The 24,098-nt window shown below is 38.0% G+C and overlaps 1 protein-coding gene and 1 long non-coding RNA gene across 4 annotated transcripts in view; both read left to right on the forward strand.

Moving 5' to 3' along the window:
* LOC133235266 (uncharacterized) overlaps positions 1 to 22,751 on the forward strand; it is a 30,489-nt gene extending 7,738 nt beyond the window's left edge. Inside the window, exon 2 of the long non-coding RNA XR_009732506.1 lies at positions 1,786 to 22,751. This is a non-coding gene — a long non-coding RNA (uncharacterized LOC133235266). The remainder of the gene's footprint in view (positions 1 to 1,785) is intronic.
* The window catches only part of FHIT (fragile histidine triad diadenosine triphosphatase), a 1,529,906-nt gene that overhangs the window by 990,130 nt on the left and 515,678 nt on the right, over positions 1 to 24,098 (forward strand). The window lies entirely within an intron of this gene.

Genomic DNA, 24,098 nt, shown 5'->3' on the forward strand with positions numbered 1-24,098 from the left:
GCACATGGGTTTTATAGGGGGAAAGATGCTATTCCCAAGTGAAGAGTGAATAGATATTAGTTGTGCCAAAAGAGAAAACTGTACAGAATCTTTCCCCTACTTTTTTAGCAACAGGTTTCCCCCACTAAACTTTTTGTTGTTAAAAATTGTCAAACATAGGGAGAGTTGCAAGAATAGTGAAATGAACACTGATCACCAACCATTTAGGTTGAACAATTGTTAAGGGTTTTTTTTTTTAGCACTCTATCTTCAGTGGCAGGCTATATCCTGTTTTGTTCTGACTCTTGACAAATTTCTCAGAATTTCTTCAAATGAAGATTTTAAAAAGTTCAATACTTGAGAATTCAAATAGAAACTAAATGTCATTTCCATAGTGCTGTGTCCTTTACCTGCCTTCTCTCTTTTGTTCTCTTGCTTAATATAGCAAAGAATTTTCCAACAAGCTGTCTTGTACACCCTAAAGGGAATATTATAAGATTAAATGCAGAGTAGCAGTCTGAGCAAGGTGAATGCTTCTCATTACACCAATCCCCAGTTGATCTCCTAAATGAAATTCCCTGATAATATGAAACTTCTGAATTATTTATTGTCTCATATTAGATCATGAATATTATTCCTGAAAATAAATTTGTTATCATCAGCAAATCCGCTTTTGAAATTTTCCTGAATCAAAGAATAAACCAGGGAGTAGATTTTGAACTCATAAGTAGAAAAACTGAAATTATTTATTTTGAGGCCTTTTTACAGCTAGGTAGTTCAAATCCAGATAAAGAACTAAAGAATTACAATTTCTAGATATGGTATTAAGTAATTCATCTAGTGGTTTATTACACTGAGTAAGTCTGATTACAAAATTGAAACACAGTAAAAATTCTTTACTAAAGTAATGAATTTCAAACATTTCCTATTCATTCTTGAAGACACCATTTTTCTCCTCTGATGACTATAACTGATATTGGTAAAAATAAAAGAGATTTACTGGCATTAAGTTGGGGGTTAATCACTACAAAATAAGTTTTTTGTATTTTGTAATACTCAGAGGCCACACACTTCATGAGCCCTTTTAACCACCACCTTTCATTTGATTTTCTGACAACCAAGTGAAGTCAATACCATTACTTCTCCCATTTTATAGTTGAGGAAACTGAGTCATAGAATATTAGGGGACTTCCCCAAGACCGAGCAGGTGGTAAATTATGACACTTGGTTGTGAACCTGTGTTAATATGAAATGCTATTTATTCAGTGCATTAAAATTTGCCCATAAGTGACAGAGCTGTACAATTGAGAATCTGAAGCTGTAAACGATTAGGTAAGATCACTGCTGTTTTTAGACAAGCATGTCAGAATGTTGGATTTTGTAACCCCAAGTCTTTTTATGGCAGAAAAGTTATGGTAAATCTCTATCTATATATAAGTATTTTTAATAGAATTTATTTTTTAGAGCACTTTTAGACTCAGCAAAATTGAGCAGAAGGTCCAGAGATTTTCCGTATATTTGCTCCCCATTTTCAGCATCCCTCATGAGACTGGTACATTTGTTACAGTCAATGAACCTAAATCCATGCATTATCACCCAAAGTCTGCAGTTTATGCTAGGGTACACTTTTGTGGTGTGTATTCTCTGAATTTGGACAAATGTATAGTGCCATGTATCTACCATTACTATATCAGAGTAGTTTCAAGCTCTGAAAACCCTCTGTGTTCCACGTATATAAGTATTTTTATGCCATACATTAACTCATTCTAACTTTCTAATACTTACTGTTTTTTTATTGTTGTTTAGTCGCTAAGTCGTGTCCTGCTCTTTACAACCCCGTGAACTACAGCTCTCCAGGCTCCTCTATCCATGAGGTGTCCCAGGCAAGAATAATGGAGTGAGTAGCCATGATCTTCTCCAGGGGATCTTCCTGACCCAGGGATCAAACCCTAGTCTCCTGCATTGGCAGGCAGATTCTTGACTGCTGAGCCACCAGAGAAACCCATTAAACTGTTAAGGAGAGCCATTTCCAAAATCCAGTAAGAGAAAAAGAACTTTTGAGCAGTTCAAGAATTTGTCTCAACTGCAGCAAGGAGGGTTGGAGACTGTTTGGAGAATTTCATAATTTATAAGGTGGTAAATTCCAATTGAGGCTGAAGAGCAAACCATTTCCCATTAAATAGAGTAAACATAATTTAGCAAACCCAGCCATGGAGCTTGAACTCCACTCGAGAGAGGACTGCTTAGAGACAGTTAACTCTCACCCTTAAAATGCTTTCTGTAGTTCAAGTCCGTACTTTTTGGCACTGGACAGAGATATGACCAACAGTCACACTGTGGCTTTCAGCCACCTGCTCTGCCTAATTAAAGACTTCCATTTTCTGCTCTGCTGGCCCCATAATTTGCAAATAAACAAAGTCCACAGGACATATGATAGGAATGTTAAAACAACCTATAGACCATTTATCTTTCTCATTTGTAAAGCATAAAAGGGACCTTTCCCTTTTTCACCTCGCTGTTTTAGGAGGACTTTTCCCCTTTCCTTCTAGAAGTAAAGAAACCCTATAGAAATAGTTTGGTATTTCTCCTTTAAAGAAAACAAGAAAAGTATATGTGTGTGTGTGTGTGTATATATTTGATCAGGTAATTGCTCTAAAATAATAATTCATATCTCTACTGGCTTTTCATTTTTATTTCTACTTCACTCATTTCTATTACTGCAGTGCCTCTTATGAGCTACCCGATTTCATACTTTTAAAAACTGCTTTCTAAAACACAGCCAGGGTAAACTGGGAAACTTACAAAAATAAGCATGTTTTTAGCAGAAAATTATGAAGTGAGTTACTGTTATTTACTTTAGCTTAAACATATGCCAAGTTATGAATTAGTCTTTGTATTTTTTGTCTTTTGATCTTATGATTACTTATTTGATGAAAACTAATTTATTCAATTATTGACTTCTTTGTCATATAGAGGATAAACATACAGATAGTTTTGCTGATTTGTAATGGCCATCTACTAGTACATTGTTTCTGCTACTGCTGCTAAATCGCTTTAGTCATGTCCAACTCTGTGCGACCCCATAGAAGGCAGCCCACCAGGCTCCCCCGTCCCTGGGATTCTCTAGGCAAGAACACTGGAGTGGGTTGCCATTTCCTTCTCCAATGCATGAAAGTGAAAAGTGAAAGTGAAGTTGCTCAGTCATGTCCGACTCTTAGCGACCCCATGGACTGCAGCCCACCAGGCTCCTCCTTCCATGGGATTTTCCAGGCAAGAGTACCAGAGTAGGGTGCCATTGCCTTCTCTGGTACATTGTATGACTGTGACAAAATTTCTTGATCAGTTCCCGGTAATGAGATTGATACCAGGAAAAATTGGAAAGAATAAATATTAAAAACATTTCTGCAGTTAGGTTTTTTATACATTAAGTTATGCCTGCCTGTCTTATTTCAGAAGAAAGATAACTGGACTGGGATTTCCAGATCAAAGGATGGAAGCACTATGCATATCCCTTAATCATCTTTATAAATACTTACGTCATTGTCACTCTCCATTTTTTCAGTTACCAAAGAGTTGCCCCTCTAATACGGTAGGTGAAAGTAGTTTCTCAATAAAGTTGTGAAGTTCAATTCCTCAGTTATTGATTAGGTTTGTTACTTTCATGTGTTCGTTGACCAGTTGTGTTACTCCAGGATAAGGGGCAACTATGAGCAAATACGTTGAATATTGAACCTGAAAATCAGAACTGTCAAGGAACAACAGGTTCTGAGAGTTTTTCTAGTCTCCTTGTAGGCGGAACTTCAGCCTGTGGGCCCTCTGATACAAGCTGTATGCATTGATGGTTAACAATATGTACATTAGAGGATTTTTTGCTACACTGAGATGCAGAATTATTAGCTTCAAGGAAATTAAAAGCGAGGGAACATTCAGAAGATCTTTGATGTAAAATATGTTTCTTTACAGATTTATTGTAGTTATTTTCATTATATTCATTAAATGAGGCTCATGACTTCTGGAATTCATATCCATATTCTCTGTCCTAGGGGATCTCACTACTGATATAGGCTGTATTTCTGTCAACCGAAGTGGATTAGTTGCAGTTTTTACCTTTTAATTAAACAGCTGCTGCTGCTAAACACAATTTTGAATTATTTAATAGTCCATATTACTTTAGTCAATGCACACTGCTTGAATTGTTTTAATTATGTGAGGCTATACATTTTTTATGATATAGCTTTCCTAAAAATAAGTTGACAGACAGTAATAATTCGTTCTTTTGAGATGTCAGGAATATCTTAGCATATTTGAAGATCATTATAACTAAGATTAAAGCCAAGCTGATCAAATATAAGACCTTCTGTTTTAAAACATGTGAAATATACAGAATTTTAGATAAAACTCTCATTCTGGGTGTTGTTTGTAGTGTCTGTCTTATAAATAAACAACATGTATAATAAATACTCTAGTGCACAATTCAGAAGATGGGGAATGATCCTAAGGATTACACTTTGCACTGAGGCATCATTTCAGAAAGGAATTGCTTTGATAATTTTGTGGCTTTTTTGGCAACAGAATTTGTTTAGATGATGCTCTCAATTCTTAAACAGAAGTCAGTCCAAAAGCTATTTACTGTTAATCAACATGAATTTTTGTGATGTATTCATGATTATTTTATTCTGAGTCATATTCAGAGGTATTACTTAAATTTTTAGTTTTAATAAGATTAAATGAATAATTCAGCACAGCTTTGGAGATTATAGATCCTGGGAAATTATTTTTAGACAATAACAATGGTGTGACCTTTCTTCTCATGTATTTATAAAAAAAACCAAATTTTTATCTCTTGATATATACATATACATATTAATATATTTGTGTTTATATGTATTTGTGTGGTAGATAATATCTGCTGTTTTATAGGGTGAACTATGAAGTACAGTAGAAGTATTGAACATTGGAATGCACAGTTGGAAATATATCACATTGTACTTGCAGGTCCATCACTGTATCTAAACTTTCTGCGAAGTGCTAGGATGAGAAATGCCGCCTTCAGTATCTTTACTTAACAAAAACCTGTAACTTCAGCTTCTGATCGAATTTCTTTAAGTGGTGGAAGTACATGCAATGGTGAAAGACTCATCTAAGTTTTCCTTAAAAAAATACAAACAACACAATCTAGATGATGGTAACTGTCAGGATTCCTAGAATAAATTATTTCCACTTTTCCTGTGGACTCTTGTAGAACATTATTTACAGACTGCATTTGGTCTTGTGCATCTGCTCTGCATTGACATCGCACTGATTTTTTTTTTTTTAATCTCCTTTCTTGGCTTAAAGGAAAAAAGTAAAAGTTTATCATACAACTGGGTGGTTGACTAATATTGTAAAACAATGTAAAGCATCAGCTGCCTCTGTAGTCACGTTACATATTCAGAGTATAAGAAGGTAGTTATCATTCCTCATGATTATAAATGTTGCCCTGTTAAAGAGAACAGATTCTGCCACTGAACTGATGCTGTCGATTACATAAGAAATGTTGCTTCAGTCTTCTAAAGGAGGTTAGTAGCTTAGAGCCTCTGGTGGAATTTAGTCAGAAGGCATAGCCATTTATTGAGCTTAAAGAAAGTCCTGACTTTAATTGTAGCCTGTACAGTGTTTAAAACACAGTCCAAGTAGCACACCTCACCTCCATTCCCTCATGGCAAGGACTTGTTGGACATTCGCCAGTCATGTCTAATTCTGTTATGACAGTTTATCATATTTTTGCTTATCTCTTTTTTCCTCCATTAGAATGTAAGCTTTTTAAGTGCAGGGACCATGTCAATTTTGTTCAGTCATTGAATGAATGATTACATTACATTAATTATTATTCTTTTCGTTGTCCTGTGGGTACTTAACCAAGTAGTCACCCAAGTGGGCAAAATAAGGCTGCCTAGGGATAACCTCAGAGAAGGCAAAGGCAACCCACTCCAGTGTTCTTACCTGGAGAATCCCAGGGACGGGGGAGCCTGGTGGGCTACAGTCCATGGGGTTACTAAGAGTCGGACACGACTGAGCAACTTCACTTTCACTTTTTACTTTCATGCATTGGAGAAGGAAATGGCAACGCACTCCAGTGTTCTTGCCTGGAGAGTCCCAGGGACGGGGAGCCTGGTGGGCTGCCGTCTATGGGGTCGCACAGAGTCAGACACGACTGAAGCGACTTAGCTGCAGAGATGACCTTGCGGTTTCTGTTTGAATAGTGGCAAATATGTGGCTCGAAGTAGAAAAAGAAAAAAGCAAACAGTCCATAGTGATAGCCTGAAAAACTGATTCAGTGTCATGGGCTCACTTGAAAATGTTCTTACTGATTCAAGAAAAGGCCTATCAGCTTAGGGAGTAGATTAATATTTCTCCCAGTCTGTTGGTATTTTGAGAAAAAAGGAGATGGAGCATGGGGAAGTACTTTTGTGTGTATGTGCTCATGTCCACATATAATGTATATATGTGAACATGTGCCTATACTAGGAAGAGGAATAATCTAACTAGTGATATTTGATAGAACTTTTCAGTCATTATGACCACATTTTATCTGGCAGGAAGAAGGAAAGAGAAGGGGAAAAGGCCATCAGTTTGAGATTGGAAGATGTGGTCTCTATTTCAGGGCACTGTATGCTGAGATGAAAAACAAGAATGCCATTATAAAGAAGGGAGAACTAAAGAGATATTGATGACATGTCTGATAGTAATATGTACTTTGCTGAAAAACAAACACTCATATAGATTTTGTGAAATTTTAAATGAAAAAGAATTTAAGTACTGAGAAATGATTTAAGGGTGAAACACAGACTTTCAAACCAAAAGGAAACATTGTAGGATTTGAAATAAATGTGCTGTGAAAGTAAGTAAAATATCTATTGTATTTGAAATTCTCAACTACAGATAGGAGAAAACCTACTCATACCATGCTACAAGGTTTCCCTTGTTTTTGGTAATACTCTTTTACTCATGTTATGAAAAAAGAGAGGACAGAAAATGGGAAATAGGAAAATGTGCAATGTGTAATATGCTTATTTTTTAGTTACTCCCCAGTTTTAAAGAGGCTGTAACCTTTGACATGTAATTTACATAGCTTCGGTTATTAATGATTATAAACATTATGACTCTGATTTCCATTTTCCTCATTGGTAATTGTGACCAGTCATTAGTTTGTTAGCAAAATCCTTCTCTACCTAGAAGCTAAGGAACATATCAAAATCCTTTGGAAACTTAAGTAAATAACAATAATGAATTATGAAATTACCGGAGGTGATAGTGATCAGGAGAATAATAAAATGTAATTACAGTAAGCCCCATATCTTCCTGTTTTAACAGTCCTCTTTGTTCTGAAACTAAAATTTAAAAACAAAAGCATGAAAAGCTAACTCCTTCCCAGGTGACTCAGGGGTAAAGAATCTGCCTGCCCGTGCAGATGGTATGGGTTTGATCCCTGGGACAGGAAGATCTGGAGAAGAAAATGGAGACCCACTCCAGTATTCTTGCCTGGAGAATTCCATGGACAGAGGAGCCTGGAGGGCTACAGTCCATGGGGTTGCAAAAGAGTTGGACACAACTTAGCAGACAACAACAATTTAGTTATGGATACTTGTAGCTCATCTCTTCCCTTTCAGTGCTTAGGACTATGGGGTAGCTTTCTGGGGATAGGTCCATAGAATCAGAATTTCCCAGGTGATCAACACACTTTCCAGGTGACTCTTTAACATTTGAGAACTTGTTTCTCTCCCGTCTGTCTTTGCCTTGACTCCCACTTGTCCCATTGCTTCACTCTTTCTTTCAACTTTGGTGGAAAAGGCAAAAGCTGTAGATTAGAAGAAACACAGGAAATTGATATTGAAATACCTTTTTGGCCTATGTGTAATAAACATATGTGAATAAATGTATTTCTTTACATGTTCACTATCTTTCGTACCGGAAAATATTAGGACGAGATTTTGAAATCCCTGAAAAATTCAAGGTTTTCGATGTAAATGTAGTTAAAAAAAAAAAAAAAAGGTAATACCCAGGTGATGATAATTGAAACAACAAAACTTCCTAGCGTATGTGTGAGCTTTCTCTGTGTATGAGGCACAGGGCCGACACTGGGGTGTAGGTGGAGAACCCAGATCTCCTGGAGTTGGCGGCTTGTTGGGAGAAGCTAACAAGTACACAGGCAGTTCTCTTGTGTTGCCGTTTGCGTACCGATTGTTGGACAAAAGTAATGAAGATCTTGTGGGGAGAATGAATGCCGGTGATCTTTACCGTGGGGCTTCACATCCAGTTTTTTTTTTTCTTTACCTTTTTATTTTATATTGGAGTACAGCCAATTAACAACGTTGAGATAATTTCAGGTGGACAGCAGAGCGACTCAGCCATACATATACATGTATCCGTTCTCCCCCAAACTCCCCTCCCATCCAGGCTGCCGCATAACATTGAGCAGAGTTCCCTGTGCTCTACAGTAAGTCCTCGTTGATTATCCATTTTAAATATAGCAGTGTGTACCTGTTGATCCCAAAGGCCCTAACTATCCCTTACCCACATCCTTCCCTCCTTGTAACCGTGAGTTCATTCTTCAAGTCTGTGAGCCTGTTTCTGTTTTGTACATAAGTTCATTTGTATAATTTCTTTTTAGATTCCACATATAAGGGATATCATAGGATATTTCTCTTTCTCTGTCTGACTTACTTCACTCAGTATGACACTCTCTAGGTCTACCCATGTCTCTGCAAATGGTATTATTTTATTCTTGTCAGTGGTTGAATCATATTCCATTATATATATGTACCACATCTTCCTAATCCATTCCTCTGTCAATGGACATCTAGATTGCTTCCATGTCTTGGCTGTTGTAAACAGTGCTGCCGTTAACACTGGGGTGCCTGTATCCTTTGGATCATGGTTTTCTGTAGATATCAGTCCAAGAATGGGATTGCAGAGTCTTATGGTAGCTTTGTTTTTAGTTTTTTAAGGGACCTCCATACTGTTCTCTATAGTGGCTTTCTAGTTTACATTCCCACTCAGCACTCTTTCAAGGTGATGACTTGACGCTTGAGAACTTGTTTTTCTACCATCTCTCTTTGACTTGACTCTTACTCGCAATGCATTATTTTCCTTTCCTTTCAACTTTTGAGGAAACGGCAAATGCTGTAGATTATAGAAGGGACACAAGAAATTGATTTAGAAATGTCTTCTTGGTTGATGTATAATAAACTTATGTATATAGATGTATTTATTTACATGTTCATTATCCTCTTGACTGGAAAATGTTAGGAAGAGTATTTCAAATCCCTAAAAGGTTCACAATTTTCAGCATAAATAAAAAAAAATAATGGTGTAGGAAGGTCCCCTTCTTTCCACACCCTCCGCAGCATTCCTTGTTTGTGGCACATCGAGTCTTATCATTAGATATATTGTCTCTGTTTCCTTGGTATCTAGTAAAGAATGCAAATCTCATTAATATTACCTTTTGGGATGATCAAAAAGAATTTAGAAAAGAAACAAAATGCATAGACAATGTGTACTTAAATTTTCTAAGTGAAGTGGCTACCACCCTACTCATTTTCCTAAAATGTCTTGCAGGTGCCTTACTAGCTTCAGTGGTCAAACAGTCCTTACTGTGATGAGTTCACATAAAGGAATAGGTAGAGCTAGATTCTTGCAAGTAGTCTGCTTTGTAGTAAGAGGTCCCCACAAATTTTAAAATAATTTCCTTTACTTGTCCTAGGTGAAGAAACCCTGGCATATTTTAACAGTTGTAAACTATTTTTTTTCTCCCAATGAGATTACTGCTTCTCCATTTCCCACTGTTTATTTAAGAGTTAGAAGTCTTGGGTCTGAGGGTTGCTGATAGGTTTTGAAGCGAATTGCCAAGGCAACATCTTCTTACTTCTGCCAGCGGGTCCCTCCTTGGTCCCCCCCAACACAGAAGCACTGGTCACGCGGTCCTTTCCCACCTACCTCACTTCATGCAGGGCCAGCTACTTCTGAAGTGCTCTGCTTCTGTCATCCCTTGTCCTCCTAGTGCTTTGTTCTGTGGTATTTGAATTAGATAAAAATAAAATTATTCTTGAACCAAGGCTAACTACTCTTTTATGAGGTAGTCATTTGTGCTCCCATGATGGCTTTTCTCATTATGCAACAGTTCTAAAAACAGAACATACACCTATTGAAATGAAGGGTCTTAATCCTGAAACTGAAGGCATCGTTAGCTATTTTGCATCCTTTGTAGCATGTGCTTTAGACTGACCTTCTGTTCTGATGGTAGCATTGAAAAGGCTGAGTTAGTAGTCATTTTTTTGTTGGTTGGTTCGTTTGTTTGTTTTAAACTTGCCAACTGTAGCTTAATAGCTATCTGCCTGCTGTGCAGAAGACCTAGCTTTGGTCCCTGTGTCAGGAAGACCCCTTGGAGAAGGGAATGGCAACCCACTCCAGTATTCTTGCCTGGAGAATGCATGGACAGAGGAGCCTGGTGGGCTACAGTCCATGGGGTGGCAAAGAGTTGGACACGACTGAGTGACTAACACTTTCACTTCCTGGTTCTTAATAGGTATCAGCAACAGAAATATAAATTTGAGACAAAGATTTTTTTTTTTTTAATTCTCTCCAGTGAAGGCTCTCAATTTCTCTTGGAAGGTTCAGAAAACAGTAAAATGGCTTCTGTTGATCAGAATCCATTTTATAGTTTCCAGTGCAGGGTGACTTGTCTCTGACCTGCTGTGTTAGATCAGTGCTGCTAATACTGAGTATAAACCAGAACTAGTAATGATAACACCATGTGCTTGTTTCCATGTTATATGATTGTCAAAACCTTTTTGGGCTGATCCATATGATAGCATATGCCAGCATTCCCATTCAGTTCATGAGAAATGGCGGCTCCCATTGGTCGAATACCCGGCTAATTTCCATAAGGCCAATAAGGAGTAGAGCTGGGTGAAGAACCAAGGCTTCGGTTTCTTGAATATTATGTCTGTAGATGTGGCTTCTCTTCTGGGCACTCACGTGAAGTCAGTTTATTCAGTCCAGCAATGAAGTGATCTTTGATTTCCTTAAATATTCCGTCTACTTACTCACTTCGTGGAAATTGAACTAGGTCAAACTTGGTGGCTCATTTTTCTTTTTTTAAACCTTATTTAAATTTAAATCTATACATGTCACTATGCTTTGGCAATATTTTTGCTGACTAGAAAGTTGTTGAACATTCTAGGGACTGGAAAGCCACGTTACATGTTTGTCATATCCCAAACAAAAGGATACATTTTAAATGAAGTATTAATTGCTTAACTGACTTTCAAATTCTCATGAAGCAGAAAAGAGTACATTGTTGTTGTTCAGTCACTAAGTCGTGTCTGACTGATTGCATCCCCATCGACTGTAGCATGCCAGGCTTCCCTGTCCTTCACTATCTCCCAGAGTTTGCACAAATTCATGTCCAGAAGAGTAAATATAGTCACCCTTTTAAAAACCATAATATTTTATATTTAAATGTTCATTTTAATTAGAAAAAATCAGAAAAGGTAAAAAAAAAAACACACCTTGTTCAGATGCACTGCTTCTGTGTATTTTTAATGATTTACAGAATTTTAGACTGTCTATAAAATGCTTTATCTGCAAAATAAACACTTTTAGCTTTAGGATGCTATATAACAGTGTCTTAAATAGTTTTTCCTTCTAGTTTTGCTTGAGATATAATTGACATACAGCACTGTTGGGCTTCCCTAGTGGCTCAGATGGTAAAGAATCCGCCTGCAATGCAGGAGACTCAGGTTCAATCCCTGAGTCAGGAAGATCCCCTGGAGAAGGGAATGGCAATTCACTCCAATATTCTTGCCTGGAGAATTCCATGGACAGAGGAGCCTGGCACCGTACAGCCCATGGGGTTACAAAGAGTTGGACACAACTGAGTGACTAATGTTTTGTATGTTTGAGATGTACAGTATAATGATTTGACCTGCATATTTCATAAAATACTTAGCTAGAAAATCCCATGGATAGAGAAGCCTGGTGGGCTGCAGTCCATGGTATCGCAGAGAGTCAGGCACGACTGAGTGACTTTCACACACACACACACACACACACACACTTAGCACAATAACCTTAGTAGTGAGCATTCATCATCTCATGTAGATTAAAAAATTAAAAAAATTATAGAAATTTATTTTTCCCTTGTGATTAGAACTCTTTAACATTTGCTTTCTTAGTATCTTTTATATATAACCCACAACAGTGCTGACTCTATTTTTCATGTCATGCATTGCATCCCTGTTCCTTATTTATCTTATAACTGGAAGTTTGTACCTTTTGATCACCTTCCTGTGATTCTTCCTTCTCCCCAGCTCTTCATCTCTGGTAACCACAAATCTGATTTCTTTTACTAAGAGTTTGATTTTTGAAGTATAGTTGACTTACAACACTATATTAGTTTCTGGTACACAACGCAGTGAGTTGGTGTTTCTATGCATTGCAGAATGATCACCGTGATAAATCTAGCTACCGTCTCTTCCCATACACAGACGTTACATTACCACTGCCCGTGTTTGCCATGCTGTACGTTTCAGCGCTATGACTTGTTTCTGTTGTAACTGGAAGTTTGTACATCTACACTTCCCTCACCCATTTCACTCATTCCCCAGCCTCCCTCCTCTCTTGAGATCGTCCCATTTCAAAACACAAATATATATATAATAGGAAAATGAAGGTCAAAAATTCTGGAAATACAGATTTTAAAAAAATGTTTTTCAAATTAAGTTTGACATTTTGCTCACAAATAATCATGCCTGGAGAGGCTATATAGAGTGAGAACAGACATGTGTTAAGTACGTACATACTTAGAAAAATGTCAGGGATGTTCCTAAATGTTTTCTTCAATTATCTGTGGAACTCCTTGGATGATGTTTTATAAAATGGGTTTAATTTTCTTTGAGGGATTATCATAATTGAAAAGGTCACAGGAGTCAGCTCCATTACTAATGCATTTGTACCTGCCAAGGTTCAGTCATGTGGAATCTCTTTGCTTTTCATATTCAATACTTTTCCTGTTGCTTTGTTGTATGATAAGGGAGAAAAAGTGTTCGCATGAAGGGGAAATGGATTCGGTGCCAACCTTTTTTGTTATTGTTCCTGCAACTCTGATCTTTCCCTTTCCTGAGCCTTGTCATCTGTCAGGCAAAGTAAGAGTACTACTACATTAAGGGTTTTAAAAATGAATGGATCAGTTCATATTTTCAGAAAACACATTCAAGTAATCTTTAAAGTATCTTCTTGTATAGGCGGTAGCTTCAAGGTTCCAGCATAACATACATATAGTGAAATACTTTAACCTTTCATTTCATGCTTTTCAACATTTTAGAAAGCATTTTTCTGTTCATTTTAGTTAGCGCTAAAAAACATAACTCTTAAAATTTTCTTAATAGAGCTATTTGAGTGATATGAAAGTTATTTTGTTTCCTCAGTGTAGATGTTTGTCTGTAATATTAGGTCAAATTTCTTAAATGAACAGTATAACTGTGGGTTCTTTTTAAAACACTGGCCAGGGTAGAATTTTAACTGTTTACCCGAGAAAATACTTCATAGTATATACATTTACAAAGTCTTTAACATAGAACTGTCTTGCCACTTATTTGAAGATTGAAATATGTGATATTTTAATTGCTTTGACAGAGAAGAAGGTGGGGAATGGCTTTTGCTGGTCAGCAAATGATTAGGATTTAGGCTGATCTGGTTTTAAAGAAATGGGTGGATTTGGGAAGCTATGTCTTCCTTTTGTTACTGTTCCTGCCTCATTAAGATTTACCAGATAGAAAGCCAGTTTGCTTTAAATGTCCTGTCAGTGGCATTTATGTATTTTTTAAATAACTTTTTATTGGAATATAGTTGATTTACAATGTTTTTCTGCTCCACAGCAAAGTGATTCAATTGTGTAACTATCCGCTCCTTTTTAGATTATTTTCCCACAAAGGCCATTACAGAGTTTTGAGTAGAGTTCCCTAGGCTCTATAGTAGGTTCTTATAAGTTATCTGTTTTACACATGGCAGTGCATATGTATCAGTCTCAATCTCCCAGCTTATCCCTCCCTTCCCTTTCCCCCTTGTAACCATAAGTTTGTTTTCTACATCTGTGATTCTTTTTCTGTTTCGTCAGTTGGTTCATTTAAAGACAGTTAAAAACCTACCAGTCGGTGCTCCATCACTAATACATTCGTGCTCTTTCAGAGATGCATAAAGAGGTGGACACAGAAGGTGAAACCTGCACAATGGCCAGGGACTTTGAGCTTAGCTTGGATCTTTGAGATTAAGAAGAATTCTCTCTTCTTCACAGCCTTGTAGGTCACTGGGGAAAATTTTAAAAATCAATTTTTCAGGAACATCTGAAAAAAAATCAAAACGTACTTATTATGCTGACATGGTTTAACACCAGCTAAGAATCTTAAAAATTAATTTTAAAGTCTGAAGTCTGGCAACAATACATTTAGCAAAATCTTTTGCTGAAAGTGTAGCAATTGCAAACTGTCATTTCTATATTAACCAGTAATCATCAGATATTTGGTGTCAGAATAATACTGTGTATGTATGTGAATGGATATACTGTATGTAATCCAAGGGTAACTTGAAAAGATTAACTATTAATTAATTATAGGAATATACATAAGCATTTAATTATTCATTGTGGTGGTGGTTTAGTTGCTAAGTCACATCCGACTCTTGTAACCCCATGAACTGTAGCCTTCCAGGTTCCTCTGTCCCTGGGATTTCCCATGTAGCAATACTGGAGTGGGTTGCCACCTGACGTGAGTTTGATCCCTGGGTTGAGAAGATCCCCTGGAGTAGGAAATGGCAACCCACCCCTGTATTCTTGCCTGGGAAGTCCTGTGGACAGAGGAGCCTGGCGGGCTAAAGTCTATGGGGTCGCAGAGTCAGACATGATTTAGTGACTGAACGACAACAGGGAAAGGGGAGTGGAGCAGGTGGGTGGGAGAGGGCAAGGAGGGAAGATGACTTTACACGATGAGAGAAGGCTCTGCAGAGGAGTGATGCCACCTGAAGTCGCCATCCGTGAGAACATCTGGGGAGGAGCCCTCCTGACTGATGGAAGAACTCCTTCGAGGCTTTGAAGTGTCCAAACGTTCAGTATGATTAAGGCACAGGGATAACTCTTATAGCTCTTTTTGGTAGTTACTGGGCAGAGCTGGTACTGGAAGCAATCTGAGAGTGGTGAGCAAGAATGAGATCATAAGAGGCCTTTTGGATCAAGGTAAGCTCTTGCAATTTTACTCTAAGTGCATTCAAGAGCTGATGGAGAGTTTTAAACTTTTTATTACAAAAATTTCAAACATACATGAAAATGGAAAATAAAACGACTCCCTATGTACCCATTACGCAGCTTCAATAATTAGCAACTCATGGCCAATTTTGTTTTATCTATGCTCTTTCCCCAACCCCATCATATAATTTGGAGCTAGCAACCTGTCATTTTGTTCATGAATATTTCAGTATATATCTCTGAAACATAGAAACTCTTTTTAAAAACATAGCCACAGTTCCATAGTCACATCTATAACTTTTTAGTAATTCTTTAGTGTCATCAATTGTCTAGTCTCAGTCGAGACTTTAAGCAGAGGAGTTACAGCACCTAATTTCCAATTTAAAAAAGAGCTCCTACCTTGTTGTAGGTATCAGAGCTTAGTAGGAGCTGGGAGATCACCTTGACTCTCTGTGTTTGGCATCAGTGTAGCCTGAGTAAGGGTGTGATGATGGAGACGAAGAGAAGTGGCCAGTTTTGGAACATGTTTGGAGGGAAAACCCACTTGCTGGTCTTTCCTATAATTTTGGCTTCAGTCATGGAGTGACGGGGGGAAGAAAAACAATTGAATTGGAGAAAACTTGAGAAGGAACAGTTGTGGAAGGGGAAGTTAAAATTTTTGTTTTGGCCTTAATTTCACCTCTGATGATGGAAAATGATGTTTATATCAGCCTTAAAACAGAAATAGAAAAGATGAATGGTATGTTTAATCCTGCTCTAGGATATATGTTAAGGGGAATATGATAATGGAGGAAACAGTTTGTGTTCTTAAAAACAAAACGAAACAAACAAGAAAACAAACTTAGAGCTTTACTTGAAATGTATTCAGGTCCACTCAAGTAAAGCTTTCCACAGTGACTGCTTTGAAAGATAATAACAAGTCTGAGACGTCTGGCTGTCCGGTAACACTTCCTTCCACCGGCTTACCACAAATATGGTGACCTTACTTTGTGAACCTGAAATCGAAACCAAGGATTTGAAAATTGAGAGTTTACTTATAGGGACAGTATACAAGAATATAGGACATCAGAACTGGCTTGGGGGAAAGAAAACAAACTGGAAACCTTAATAACTATGATCCCCACTATTTCTCCTATTAGTTCCCACTAACAAATGCTCTGAAGACACTGGTCTTTGAATTGGTTTACCATCTATAATTAGCAAGTGTAAATTGATGTATGATCATTGCTCATTATTATTTATTCCAGAAAAAGTCTCTCCCCACCTCCTCCTTTTTCTTCTCCTTTCTCTTGGAAGCCTCACCTTGCTTTTGAGGCCTTCCGTTTAACTAAATCAGGCCCACTCCAGGATTGCTGTGCTCAATCACTCAGTCATGTCTGACTTTTTGTGGCCCAGTGGACTGTAGCCTGCTGGGCTCCTGTGCCCATGGGATTTCCTAGGCAAGAATACTGGAGCGAGTTGTCATTTCTTAGGGGTCGAACCCAAGTCTCTTACATCTGTTACATTGGCAGGCAGATTCTTTACCACTAACACCACCTGGGAAGCCCCATAATTGAAAATCAAATGATTAGAAATTTGAATTACATCTGAAAAATCTTGTCACTTGTTGAGTGCCAGAAGCTAGACACAAAGGAGCGCCATGCATATAAGATATGAAAATGATCAGAATCCATCAGTGGTGTTGGAAGTCAGGATATTGATTGCCCTTGAGGGAGTGGTCTCTGGAAGGCTCTATGAGGTGGGCTTTGGGGTGCTGATATATTCTGTTTCTGATTCTGAGTGTTGATTATATGGAAGTGCTCAGATTGTAAAAATTCATTGAAGTTATATGTATACTGGCTATAATTATATAAAGGTTTAAATAAAATTAGATGATAGATACTAATATTACGGGTAAATAACCTGGTTGTATGTGAAGGTGTGGGTGTATTTTTTATTACCTCACAGTAAGGCAGTAAGTAGAAAACTCTTTCCTCCCAAATTTCAGAGGACAATGGCTCAGAGGAAAGATGGAAGAGGGCCTTCATTAGCATATTTGACCCTATCTCCTAAGATTATTTCTGTGCAGTGTCTGTGGCTGTATCTACTGAAAATAGAATGGTTATCAAAACAGTTTTAGAATTCTTTTGGACAAAAAGGCATTATTCTCACAAGACTATTAACTCAGGGACCAGAGAAATTGAATTTCCCTTTATGAACTGAACTTTTCCTTGCAAGACCAGTTAAGTTGTCTCTTTCAAAACACAAATGCAGTGAGCTTGCATGCTCATTACCTGTTTGTCTTAGGCTACTTGCATTTTCTTTTCTGTGATAAGACAGAGTCTAGGAAAGCAATTTAATAAGAAAAAAAATCCTACATCTGCAGCAGAGTAATATAATCTGACATTTTTTAAGAGTATTAAATTATACTATCATTTTATAGTGATAAAGGTGAACAGTTTTATGTCTAGATATTTGTGTGGATTCCAATACCCATTTTTAGGATATTAAATAAAATGTTATATTTCCCCTTAATATTTGACTTTTGATGATTTCATTTTATATTTTAAGTCAGCACTGTCCAACAGGGCTTCCTGCCATAATGGGTGTTTCCTATTACCTGTGCTGTCCAGTATGGCAGCCACTAGTCACATGTGGCCAACACGCAACTTGAAATGTGCCTCATGAACTGCGAGGAAAAATGTTAGTATTATTTGATTTTAATTGATTTAAATTTAAATAGCCACATTTGACTACTGGCTAAAGTGTTGGACAATGAGTTTTGAAATCTAAGTAAAATACAGGTTAGTGTCTGGTTGTGCTTAATTCTTTTTATAGAAATTCTCGTAAGTTCATCTACTAGATTTTTTTTTTTTTCTCAGCCTCATTAGTCTGGTCTTCTGGTGGATAAGTCCACTTGTAAAGACAGCAGGAGTTCTTAAGGTTCTTAATCATATAGCAAAAAAACCCTACTTTTGGATTCTTACCAACTCACCTATTCCTTCATTTCCTTAATCTCCTAGGCACGGTCCTTTCTCTACCATCACAGGCTCTGGCCCTCTTGAGGGCTGTATCCCCAGGATCCTGGGACGTAGTACGAAGTCAGTAAGCAGTAAAGGTCTGCCACATGGTGGGAGTTTGAAAATGAACAGTTTGTACTCTTATTGTTGTTATTGCCACTGTGAAACACAGCCTGGAGTGATATTGTCATCTCTTTGTGGTTTAAGTCAAGATCTATAGAGAATGAATTTATAATATTAAAAAAATGATTAACAACAACCACAACAAAAATTGGGAGCTCTCTCTCTTGTAACCATCTCCACCATTATCATAGTTCTTAAAACTCAATAAATGATTTGTAAAACATTTTCCATTTTGTTTTTAAAAAAATGGTCAAGAAGAGGAGGCAAAGGGACTTCCCTGGTAGTTGAATGGCTAAGCTTTTGTACTCTCAATGTAGGGGGCCCAGTTTCAATCCCTGGTCAGGGAACTAGATGCCACAGGTCTCAACTAAATTTCATGCATGCTGCAACTAAGATATAAGGCAGCCAAATAAGTAATAAATATTAAAAAAAAAAAAAGGAGGCAAAATAGAGAAGACTAATTAAAGAAAGCAAAAGCAGCAGAAAACCAGTGTCAGTTCAGCATTGTCTAGACTCTTGAAGTTGGAAGCCATGTGGGGAGTCAACTTCCTTCATTCTCAACACGAGATAAATTAAGCCCAGAGACCATAAGTGACTGGCCCCAACTCAGAGAACTAATTGCTATGTAATACTTGTTTTATTCAAGAGCTTTGGAAGAATATTTTTGAATAAGGATCCATAGTTAACCCAGTTGGGAATAAATACTGTAAATATGAAGGCAGGATCCTGGCATTAGCTCACTTAGGTCACATTCTTCCTCTCCCAGGGAATCACTGAACAGAGGCAGGTTGAAAAACGGATGCCGCAAGATTTGCAGACAGCCCTCACATTTCAAGGGAAAATACAAATAATGAAAATGTAAGACTCCTGAATTAAACTATCTACCTGGCAAGAGTCAGGACACTTTCATTTCCTCACCTACTCAGACTTGGGTAATGAAAATATTTTCAGAGGTGGGTGGGTGGTTCTGTGGAGACCCCTGTCTCACTTACAGGCAGAGTTAAAGTATTTGAGTTTTGAAATATATGCCAAAAGAAAGAAATCCAATAGCATATGAAACAGCCAAATATGTTCATTTTATTTAGACTCTGGGTAAATGTTATTTTCTGGTGCCTGTGTAGTTTTGTGAAATTGGTGGGCAGTGTTTGGGAATCCCACTACATCACGGATGGTCGCAGCTCACTGCTCCGACCCTTCTCTTTATTATGTGTTATGTTATATGGTTTAGTCAGAGAAGAAAGCTTGTTTTGGCTTTATTCCTTCCCATGAATGGTAAGGATTTTGATTTGCTGCGTACCTCTGAGCTCTTGGACATTTTCTCATCCTCCTAACTGCTAGTTTATTGAGATCAACTGCTTTCTTTAGTGAATGCATTGAGAGGACTTTTGATTTTTCTTCAAATTAGATCTGATTCAATTACCACATTTGATAGATAGATGTCCTGGCTGAAGAAGAGAAAGGCTCACATTCGCATGGAGGGCCAGGACAGTATTAGACAGGAGCTGAGACCTTGAGTGTCTGCAGAAGAAGCCAGAATTTGTCAGGGAAAAAGGACTGCAGCATGATTACTACTGTTCATTCTGATCCCTAGAGGCATACACACCCTCCCCTGAGTCCCCTTCCTGAATGCTCCTCCCTCCGTTATTTCTAGGCTCTGGTCACAACTGTTGTTTCCCTTTCTTGCTTCCTTCCAGCCTGGGCTCTGTTTCTCATTTTTTCAATGTCTTCTTACCTGTAGCTACAGAGCATAACCGCCTGGAGAAGGAAATGGCAACCCACTCTAGTATTCTTGCCTGGGAAATCCCATGGATAGAGGAGCCTGGCAGGTTACTGTCCTTGGGTCTCAAAAGAGTTGAACATGACTGAACACATACACACACACACAGACACGCTTTATGAAACATTTTGTAAAAGGAAAAATTGTACATTTTTATAATATTTTTATGAGTAAATATAATGTTCTGAAAATAAAAGCTTAAAAAAAAAAAAAAAAGCTACTAAGCTTACCATGTTGTTTTGCCAGCCATGCAAGCATCACGATAAAAGGCGACAAAGCACAGGTATAGAACTGGACTTTGATTTTTATATTCATTTATTGACCATCCTGAGTGGCATTGTGAGATCCTAGTTCACCGACCAGTTGGAACCCACACCCCCTTGGAAGCATGGAGTCTTAACCACTGGAACACAAAGGTATTTGAGAGTGAGGAGAGGAGATTTGGGGGCAGGCAGTTCAGCTGTGGAGCTGTGGAGAGGTCTGCCTTCCTCCAAGGGCTGCTGAGGTGGCAAGAAACCAGAGGTCTTTCCTAGGTCCTGAGATCCAAAGGTTCAGTCATTTCTCAGAGAATTCCCAGTGGTGCTAAGAAAGTGATGTGTACCTCTGTCTCGGTTGGAGACTTAGCAGGGGGCTTTGGAAGAAGCCCTTGGCAGCCAGTAATTATGAAAATAAAAGTCTAATAGTATAAAAGACAGTGATTAGGTTAGTGACACTTAAAATCATTGAATAGTGAAAAGAGGGCTGAGTTTGTAGAGTTGCAATAAGCTTGTTGCTTAGAAGTCATGAAGGGAAGTCAGCTGTGTGTTTAGCTTTTACATTAGTAAATGAAAACTCTCCCATTAGTACCTCAGGAAAGATGTGTTTCTATTATGAAACAAAGCACGGATTGATTATGCACTGCATAGATGCTGTGTAATACAGAGCTCAGAGAGCAGATTCCGGTGCCTGACACACCTGACTGAACCCTGCTTCTGCTGTTTCCTAGCTATGTGACTGTCTTAGCTTGGGCTGCTATAATAAAATACTATGAGTTGGGTGACTTAAGCGACAGACATTTATTTCTCACAATTCTGGAGGCCGGACATCCTGAGATCAGCGTGGTGGCTTCTGGTGAGGCCCGTCTTCCTGGTTTGCAGATGGACACCTTCTTGCTATGTCCTCACATGGCAGAGAGTGAGCACTCTGCTCTGCTCTTCTTGTGATGAGAACGCAGATCCCATCATGAGGGCACCATGACCTAATCTGATTATGGCCTCTTGGCCCCATTTCTAAGTACCATCCCATTGGGGGTTAAGGCTTCAACATATGGATTTAGGAGGGGGTGCAGACATTCTATCCATAACAATGACCTTGAGCAAATACTTAAGCTCTTCATACCTAATCTTCTTCTGCAAAACAGGTAAGTACCTCCTCAAATGGGGCGTTTCAATAAAGTGCTTGCCCAGGGCCTGCCACAGAGCTAGTGCTTAGTGAACATCAGCTCTCCCCAAGGAACTCTGCTGGGTTATGTCTGCCTGAAGGGAACTTGAATCCCAGGAGGAGGGTCTCGCTTCTTTTGTAATGAACTGTTTCCTCAAGGAAAAGATCCTTTTGGATGAAAAACTAACTATGTGAACATGAATGTGTGTGTGTCTTAATAGCCAAAGGTTAACTGTAATGTAATTTGGGGAAAAAATTTATGCACACACACACATATATATGTGTATTGATAGTTCCCAGAAAACCTACTATTTTACAAGTATTGTTGATTAGCAGTGAGATGTGAGTAAAAAATATGTGTAAACAAATGAGTAAATAATCGGTACATGTGGTACTGAGAAATGGCACAAGCTACGTGAGAGGTGAATGACTATATTGGAAGGGAATGTGAAGAGGGGATATATGTATGTGTACAGCTGATTCATTTTGCTGTACGGTGGAAATAACACATTGTAAAGCAACTATATTAAAAAAAATTCTTCTGTTTGTCCAAAACAAGGCAAAAAAGATTTAGAAAATGGACCTGTCTATTGATGGTAACATACACTGAGTTAGTGGATGAGAAAGGAAGAGAGGTGGGTGGAGTGGTTACTCAAAAATACACTTACAAAATATTTTACTTTCCATTTATCATTTGGGACCAGTTGAATTCACAGTTACATTATTCTCGGGAGCTGTGAGGGTGCATTAAGAATAATAAGGACATTGGCTAAATGCTTTAGGCATTATGGAGCCATAATACACCACATGTCTTATTGTTAATTCATGTTGCTAGCCCACTCTTTTAATAGCAGCCAGGAGCCATAATGACACACGCTGTGAATATATATTAAAACCATCCACACAAGTTGCTCTAGTGGTATCGGTTAATTGGATGTTATTTGGGATCCAGAAAGGTTTGGAGGCAGCTAGACAGAAATGGCATCTATTGTGGTTTTTCTTTTCTCATAATGCTGTGAAGAAAGTGCCAACTCTAAATGCTTAATCTGTGCTTCTTCCATCTGTGCTCTGGCCCGGAAAATAAATTTCTGGTGCCCCAGTCCCTGGATGTGAGCATATACCATTGCCTCCTCCTCCTTCTGACTAAATCATCAGCATAGCAGTTGATACTGAAGTTGTATTTAAATGTGGTAGGAAATGTTTTTTATTAAAAAAAAAAAAATCTAAAATTGTATCTCTACTTTTCACCCTGAATGTTAAAACTTGCATACCATAAAAACACTTATTGTCTGCATTAATCTTAAAATTTATCTTGTATGTCATTTAAAATGAAAGTGGAAGTGTACGATGAATGCTATACTGTCAGCTGAATTTTTTTTTCCTTAATAGTGTCTCTTGGATATTTTTCATATCATTTGAGGGTAGCAAATGAGACCCAGACAATAGAAATTAGTGAAGACTAGTGGATAGGAAACACGTTCAGGCCAAAGCATAACTTTGTCCAGTTCTGTCAGATCTTCTAATTTTTTGAAAGAAGCTTGATGTTTGGATTTTTATGTGAAATCCCCCCATTTCTCGGTTGTTTTTAAATTACAGCGGTCCAATTAGGAACAGAAGCATCCACTTGGTTTTTAACACAAATTTACCTTATTTTTTTTTTAATTGAAATACAGTTGTTTTACAATGTTGTGTTAGTTTATGCTGTATAACAGCATGAACCAGCTGGATGTATACATGCATCCCCTCCCTGAGGGGCCTCCCTCCCCTCATCCCTGTCCTACGCCTCTAGGTCATCAGCTAGGTCATTAGCATGAGCTCCCTGTGCTTTATAGCAAGTTCCCATTAGCGATCTGTTTTACACATGGCGGTGTATGTAAGTCAGTCCTAATCTCCCAGTTCACCCCATCCACAGTTCTGTTCCTTACATTTGTCTCTCTATCCCTGCCCTGCAGAATAGGTCCAGCTGTACCATTAGCTTATTTTTAATGTAATCACCCATTGCTACACATTTAGATCAAAATTTCATGTTTACCACCTATTCTGACTTGTAATACTTTGACAATTTCTTGTTGACATAAGCTTTCGTAGCCAAGGTACCTAATGTCCATGTGTCACACCAAAGGGCTTTCCCTGGATGCAGTTCCAGGGAAACGAAAGTATGAATAGATAAATACATTCAGTACCTGTAAGTTCGCTGAAATATTTAGAATTTAGATGAGGCAAATGCAGGCTTGGTAGGATCTGAAGCTTACACAATTTTTAGAATGCTCCATAGCATAAAGCATACAAAATTAAAACCACTCAATTAGATACAGAGTCTTGGAGGGGGCCTTAAAGTGAGGCACCTGAAATCCCAGTTTCATTAGCCTCTGGGTGAGGACAAGAAGAAATGAAGGGAAAGGGGGATAAAAAAAACCAAAAGTCACAGGAGAACGCATAGTTTGTGTTTTTGGAGACGTGCTACGGGATACAGAGGTATCACTTACACTGACATTTCAACAGAGAAAATAAAAAGTGCTGTTCTGTA

The sequence above is a fragment of the Bos javanicus genome, chromosome 22, assembly GCF_032452875.1.
Source record: "Bos javanicus breed banteng chromosome 22, ARS-OSU_banteng_1.0, whole genome shotgun sequence".
NCBI lineage: Eukaryota > Metazoa > Chordata > Mammalia > Artiodactyla > Bovidae > Bos > Bos javanicus.